Source organism: Neopelma chrysocephalum, unplaced genomic scaffold (genome assembly GCF_003984885.1).
Source record: "Neopelma chrysocephalum unplaced genomic scaffold, ASM398488v2 Primary Assembly neopelma1_24, whole genome shotgun sequence".
Classification (NCBI taxonomy): domain Eukaryota; kingdom Metazoa; phylum Chordata; class Aves; order Passeriformes; family Pipridae; genus Neopelma; species Neopelma chrysocephalum.
Window position 1 is genome coordinate 6,629,052 of NW_020897693.1, and position 8,173 is coordinate 6,637,224.

Consider the following 8,173-nt stretch of genomic DNA (forward strand, 5'->3'; position numbering starts at 1 on the left):
CTAATGGAGGATTGTGTCCATTACGGAAAACTTCTATCCAAATTATTTGCTTGTCTAAACTGTAAACTTCCAAAATAAATATTTTTATGAGGGAGGGTTATGGGTAAATTGTTCGGGGGGTGGGGTGCTTCCACCATCTCTAGCAAATAATAATGTATGGAGAATTAATGCATGTGCAGCTGAAATGTGTTACGTGCTCTCCAAGGAGGTAAGTTGTGGTGGGAGGGAGGAACAGGAATAAGTGCCAGCATCTGTGGTCAAGTTAGCCTTGTACTTCCAAGAAACAGGTAACTGAAAACAGGAAAACTGAAAAATAAATTTCAATTATTTGATGTTCTGGTTGTACTTGAAATGTATGTACACTATGTATAATCTATGTGTGTATATCATATACATGCATGCAGTGGTAATGTGGTACTGGTGGCCAATAAACAGCACCCAGTGGTCACGGATGTTTTGTCTTTGTACCTGAAGACTCCATTAAAACACCATTCATTGCATATATGTGTGCTTGTGCAAGTAGGTAAAATCAGATATTGCCATCTAATATGTGTAGTAATAGTGTTTTTTATTCAAAGCATTGGTTACTAATTGGATTTTCAGTTCACTGACTTGTCACATTGCTGCTGAGTTCAAGATGTTAAGAATATTTTCCAAATGGCCAAATCTCATATTTAAAATTCTAATGTATTTTACATAACATAAGAGGTTTTTAGTACCAGAAAAATTCCATTTTCCTCAGTCCAGTTTCAGGTTCCTAACCTGATTTTCTGGGCTTAATCCTCTTCCTGTTGAAATCAGTAAGTACATTGTAATATAATGATTCACGTTCAAGGTTCAACCATAGAAAATTAAGGCTACATGCTGATTTTACTGCCATTGTTGAAAGATGATCTCTTAAAATGTGTAAAAGCACAATAAACTGTTTAACTCTTTCAGTCCTATTTTTCTTTCTTAAGAGAATCTAAACACTTAAAAAATGGATCTTTGGTTTAGACCTAATGAAGACAAAGAGATAAAAGCTGAGAGATGCTATTTAGATAGGAATACCTTTTGTGGTTTCAAATGTGGGTCAGTCACTGGACAATATGGAGCTTGACATAAGATGCCAGGAAAACTGTAGTTTACTTTGTCCACCTTTCTTGATGCTTGACTGTCATTTTTTATTTGCCATGTGAAAAATGATGATGCTTTAGAAAACACCAACATTTGCTCTAATATCTGTTGGTGAAAAGACATCCAACTTGAGATGGTTTTGTTCCTTATTTGCATACAAACTGCAGTCAGTTTAGTAGCACTTATCTTTCCTTAACTAATGAAGGTTAAGCAAGACTGAAAGGATGTAAAAAGCAAGTGGAGCATGTTTTATTGTTTTAACACAGAAAATTATAATTAGCACTATGGAAGTATGGGCTTTGATTTGTTTAACTCTTTGATGGCTGTGGAAAAGCTGCCCAAGTCAATCTGTCTTGCTGAAATGTACTGGATGTGCTGTGAAACACCCTGTGAGAGCTTGGGTTGCCCTGTTGTCATTGAACAGCCCGGCAGCATCTCGTGTGCTCTGCACGAAGGTCCCCTGGTTAGGAGGGGGCTGACTGATGCTGGTACCAGTGATGGACCTGCATCTCAAAAGGTCAGTGTTTCAAAATGGGCTTTGGAGTATGCTTCAGGCTGTCTTCAAATGGGTTTTCTGGAAGTTTCAAGTGCTACCTTTTCTGCTTTGCTGCATCACACAGATGCAATAACCACAAGGATATCAGAAAGGTGAATTCTGCCCTTGGCTGCCCCAGTTGAAGGGGAGGGGGGCTCCACCTCAGGGCTCTGCCCCCTGTGGGTACGCATGTAAAGAGTCTCTATCACTGCTTTCCAGCAGAGCTGTTTGTGAAGGTCATAAACATCCTGATGTCGTGTGGCTCCTTCCTGGGAATAAAACTCAATATACATTCTATAGCTTCTGCTTCTTAAATATGAAACTGCCTGTAATGGAATAAATGCACCTAAAGCATGAACTTCAGGCTCTTTGGCATCCCAATCGAACAACTATTTTCTTTTTAACTCCAAAATTTCTAGGAAAGAAAAAAAATAAAATTAATCTACATCTCTCTTCCCTCTTCCTCACCCCAGCAGACTTTCTTAGGAAGGAAATTTCCATTAGGTTTCCAGTCTCATTCAGGCACAGTGATTTCCCCTCAGCTGCTGAAGTCTCATCTCCCTTTCTGGTTTGGATGGAGGAAATGCTATGTTCTTTTCCTTTTTCTTGAAGGAGTGTGAGGGCATTCCGTCTTTTGGGACCCTGTATGGAAACACAGTTATCTGGTAATGGGAGTCTGTGCCAACTGTTTGGGGAGCCCTTTCTTGTACAGGAGGACAGGGAGACTGAGGCTGTGACAGAATGAGAGATGTGCTTGCTTCCTAGCACAAAGGCTTGTGGAAAACTGTGGACTGATCAACGAATATTTCTAGCATGAGCGTAAACATGAGTGCAGTATCCAGAAAAACTTAGTCTGAAAATATATGGTAAAAAGTAGGTTTTTTTAGGTGTCCCTATTGATTCCAGTTCAACGTACCCATTATAAGATAAGATACTAGCTTTCTTTTTTTGTGAATTGTCTGATCCACTAGGAAAGGACTCCCAGATTGCACATCTTTCCACCCCATACCCAGGTGCTGGTTTGTATTAAATCAGTGAGGATTGGACTTTTTTTTCCTGTGGAAAAGCAATGTCTGATCCATGTTAGACCAATGAAACTTCACTGAGGAGAAAAAGGCTTAAAAAGGTAAAAGGCAGAATAGATTCAGCTTGGTCTCCTTGTAGATGTGCTCTACTGGTAGAAGAATGGAGCTGGCAGTTTTGGCAAAGGTGGTGGGTATGTGTGCTCCAAGTCAGGAGATACCAGTGTTCCATACTTCCCAGTAAAATGGAAACTGTTACAAAAAAATGCTAACAGGGCTGGCAGCTCCCAGTGTCTTGGACTTCTCTAAATGCTGAAGTAGAAGCAGTGATGAGAAAAGTTGCAAGATTTTTCTCTAGCTCATATGGTTACAAAGGAGTACTAGTACAAATGTGGCTTGGTTTGGCGTTGGTTGTTTTTTGGGGTTTGGTTTTGGTTTGGTTTGGAGTTTTTTTGAGAGACAAAGAAATGATCTGGCCTTCTTGTTTTTGGATTAGTTTTTGTAGTCTCTCAAGAGATTTGTATGTAGCCTACAGACACTGCAGACAGCCGCAGATGCTGAGAGGGAGGACTTTGTGGTGAAATGAAAACAGGCTGACAATCTAATGTCAGAGGCACCACTGACATTTTATTTTCAAATATGTCTTCCAGTTCCCAAGTTACTACTATACCAAAGAGCAGTGGTTTATGCTTCCTTCTTTAACAGATAGTGATTCTGGCTTGTTTGGTAACAGTGGAAGGAAGATTGTTCCAGAGAGATGGTGTTGATACTTTGCTTTCTGGACTAGAGCAAACTGACTTATTTTTAGACTGGTCTTGATGTGGTGTAAGCTGCCAGTATACTTCAGGAATTTGTGTTGCATAGTTTTCCCAGCAATATCTAACCTTTGATTTCTAGAAGTGTAATACAATATACATCCTAGATAAAAGCATCACAGTGATAATGCCACTTGGAATCAGAGTGAAAGTTTTGGAACAAATGGAAACACTTCTTAGAAAGATGCTACAGCTTGTACTTGCAAAAGCTTTGATGAATTACTATGTAGTGATATCCTTACTTTTATTAGATAAGATCTTGAAACTATGAGTTGTATGTAAATAAATCAAAGTTGTTCCTACTGAGATTTACGAATGGAGGAGTGGCCTAAAAATTAAATACAAGATTATCTGGATGTACAGTGTTTGGCTCTGCACAGAACAGTCAACATATTGCCAAATCACATCATGCCATTGAACATGGAGGCTCATGAGTATTTTTATCAGGGCAGCTTATGATTTAGAATGGTGAAATCCACTTTGGATGGCTTTTTTTCCATTTGTAAGAAGCTAAGTAAGTTTGGTTCTGTTGGTTTGGTTTTGGTTTTTTGATTTTTTGTGTTTAATGGAATCTGTTATTAAGTTTTGCCTTGACAGCTGGAATCTGATTTCTAAGTTTTATGAGGATATTGCCAGTGTGCTTTCTGCATGTAAAAAATGTCTTCCTAAACATGTCCTGTATTTGCCTCTCTGTTGATATCTATTTACGAGATTCTAGATGTCTTGGAAAATAAAAAATCTGACTGACTAATATGCACGCTAAGAGGGATGCCTCAGATATGAACTTATGTTCAATTTTGCAGCTTGTAGAAATTTTGGGTGACAATTTTGGATCAACCTGGGTGAAAGCTCTAAAAGGTTTTTAGAATTGCCATCAAGCTAGCACTGCCAGATGAGGTCAGGGCCTTGGGTTCATGGTACCTTCTGCCATTTTGGCAGGTCCCGTGCCTGATGCAAATTGATTTAGTACCTTGGAACTGCACTGAAAGGTAACTGCACCTTGTTGAGTGCTCAGCTATGTGCTGAAGCCTTGAGGTAGCTGGTTAACTGCCAGTGACCAGAGAATACTTCCATCAGGCCTATTAAACTTGACGAATGGTGTGTTTGGTGGAGCATTGCTGCAGCTGGACAGCAGAGCTTAATGAAGCAGTAGTTCTTAAAAATTATTTTGAGGAGCAGTTACAGGTCACAGTGGTTTTTACTTGTGTTTTTTTTCTTTTATTTGCACACTGTCTCTTATGGTCCAGGTTTTTGATTCACATGTGTTTCCAAACTACTTAATTGGTATCCAGTTGATGAGTTGGAGAATGCATGAGATTTCCACTTAAGTCCTGTTTGAAGTTAGACTGAAGATACATTTTTTAGTTGCACAAATGTTTGCATCATTGACGCTAAAACAGAGGACTCTTTGTGGAGGGTCCCATTAAGCTCCATTTCTGTTCTTTTAATTCTTGTTTTATCTTCATTACTTTTAGATAGATGTTTTGTAAAATGAGTGTGTTTGTGCATGTGTTAAATATGTCAGCTTCTCATCTATTGTGATGCTTTAAATAGAGAAGAACTTTGAGGGGAGTGAGCCAGGACCTTTGCTGTTGAAAATGGACAGGGCTGTTTGCAGTAGCAGAGAATTTGCTGCGGTGTCAAAGTGCAGGAACTGGGTTTAGAGAAGGAGTGAAAAGGTAGTAAATGGATTTCAGACAGAGGGAGGCTAAATGGTTTTACATGAAGCAAATGTAAAAAGCCTCTTTACATTGAAAATTTTTGCATTAATGGAAAATATAAAATAAAAGTAGAAGACTAAAGATACTGATTTTAAATAGCCAGAATACTGTTATGTCTTGAAGGTCCATATAGCTGCGTTTTCATTATTACTTAGACTTGTGAAAAGTTGATAGTCTCATTGGACCTGTATCAACATCTTTCTCTTTTCCTTTCCCTTGACTGGTTCTTCACCTGATGCTGAACAGCAAGTAGTCAGCTGATGATGGTGCTCACTGCCTACACTTAGGTTTATTTCTGTAGTTGTAGTGTTTCTGGAGTGATACTTACAAATTGAGAGATGGAAATGTTTCTTTAGATTGTCTTTGGTTTTAATGATGCTCCTTCAGTTCCTGAAGGATGCCAAGATAATTATGCTGAGAGCCAAGACTGATGCTTGGCATAATTACTATGGAGATTGCTCAATAAGGGTGGTGGAAGGCCTCAGAGAGCTTACTGTAGCAGGATCCAAAAAGGGGAGTGTGGGAAAGGGGGGCTGGAGTCCTCAGTCTCACGTGCCTGCAGTTCCAAGAGGTGTACGTTGTCCCCTAAGGGCAGGTAGCTCGTAGAAGGTGTAATTCATGAGGGAAAACTATAAAAGAAGTATTCAAGGAAACCACCTTGTGAGTCTAAATGGATGAACCTTCCAAAAAAATTATTACCAGAAAGAAGTGACTAGTGATATCAAAATTGTTTATAAACAAGTTTATAAACACTGAGTTTATAAACACTTCTGGTAAATAAGAGGTTAATAACTCTGTTTATAGTAAGAAAAGACCCCTGCCCTAGGATACACACACTTCACTGTACCCAGATAATCCCTGGAGCAAGGAGGTTTAAGGTAATTTGTGGTGCAGCTGTCCTTTTCTGGAACATGAGCAAATTCTCCTGCACATGGTCAGCTGCAAGAACAAATGTCTATAGCAAATGAAAAAACAAGATGTTCAACCGCAGCCTTCTGCACTTCCAAGAGGGGCACGTGAGCTGGGCTATTCCTCCTGCCTGAATCAAACTCCACAGCACGAAAGGGTTTAGTGTGCGGCTTATGGCCAAGTGGAAGCAACGTGTCAGCGGTGAGGGAGGAATGCTGGTGATGGAAACCCAAGTGATTGACATACAGTGGCCATAAAGTCATAGTAAATCTATTGTTTTGCCAGAAGGAAGCAGGATTAGAAAATGTATAATCATTACAATCCCTTCACTATACAGCATCAAGTGACGGTTGCTCTCCTAGTGCTGGTGTGGCTCATACTTGGCTTAATCCCAACAAAGTCTGTACTTGGGTGAAATTTTCATATGCTCCATGTGGTTCAAGCTGTAGTAATTAGTATATTTTAGCCAAGAAATACCTCTATGGCACTGCAGAATTTAGCTCAGTAGTTTTAAGAAGATACTTTCTCTGTTGAGTTGCTGCAGACACCCACCAGTGGCAAGTTTAAAAATTATGATCTGGGAACTGATTCTCAATTAAACTATATACAAAAATCTAACTAATCAAGAGAAGAAGGAGCCACATCTCTGGAATAAATGTCTTTTATCTACAAAGAAGTAAAAGTAAAAGTAGAAAAGAATGTCCTTAACAACTAGAGGCCAAACTTGCTCCTGATCTAACAGAGCTGAAGGAAAAAGTTGCATTTCGCAGAAGTCTGAGTGGCCTGAAGATGGTTGAGGGGTAAATAGTACATGCAATCACACCTTCAGTTTCTTACTGACAAACAAAACAGTGGAGATACCCAAGCCTGTTGCATTTTTAAAAAACACCTCTTCAAAAATGCAAAACATCTTCTGTATTTGCATTACATGTTGCCCTAAGCGTATTATTTTAGATTTCTGCCATTTCACTTGCCTTGCGGGATAAACCAAGTCTGTTTTACTCTCTTTGCATAGGATGCCCAAATGTCATGCAGAGGTCTTCATCAGCACAAATCACTCTTCTTCCTCCCAAGCAGACACAATGGAGAGAAACCCTCAAAGATTTTCCTATCCAGTCTCTAAATCAGTTTCAGAGGTTTTCCCATGAAATAAATGAAAATATTTGGTGAAATATTAGAGAAAATACATGCTGGATATAATAGAAATTAATGCTTCTCACAGTAGTTCACACTCGCTACGTTGTCATACAGCATTTGACCTGACCAGTGCCATCCCACCATGACTTCTTGCTGCTTTATCTACTGAAGCTGTCTTGATGATGGGTTTATATTGTAACACAGTGTCTTTTGTGATTAAACTGTGGCCCATTTTCTTTCTGAATGCTGGTAATATTAAGAGGATAGAATATGCCCCTGCATGCACTATTGCTGAGGTGGGAGACTACCTGCCTTATCTGTGTCAGAGAAGGGAAATGGGAAGTCCATACTGGCCAAAGTATGAGTTTTACTTTTGATGCTCAAGAGCAGCAAATGTTCTTTGTTCCTAGGGAGATACAGACTTTATGAGAGGATATGACGTGCTTTCTCTACTAGTGTTTATAGTAGAGGGGAAAGGAACTTCCTAATTCCTTTCAGGTTTACATTATATTCAGAGCTAACTGTGAAATGGAATTGGCTACCTAAGGAGTGCACCTACTAGTGTACTAGCTGATGTGGGACTGGGAACATGCTACTGGAATACAGCCTGCAGCTGCTCAGAGAATGCCTGATGATGATGATTCGATCTTCTTTGCTAAAAACGGTGGAGAAGTTTGATAAACCACAGGCTTTAAACAAAAAAAGTGGCATATTATATATATGTGGTGAAATTACTTCATAGCTACTTCTTCTTTTTTTTATTTAACAGGAACATTTTTAGCTAGAAGACCAAATCCATAAGTCTCTGGTGTGTGATTATGGCTACCCTGAGCTGTACATAGGAGGGCTTTCTGTTGAATGTGGCCAGTACTTACCCTCTGCATAAGCAATTTAGGGCTGTCACAGATCCTGTGAAGA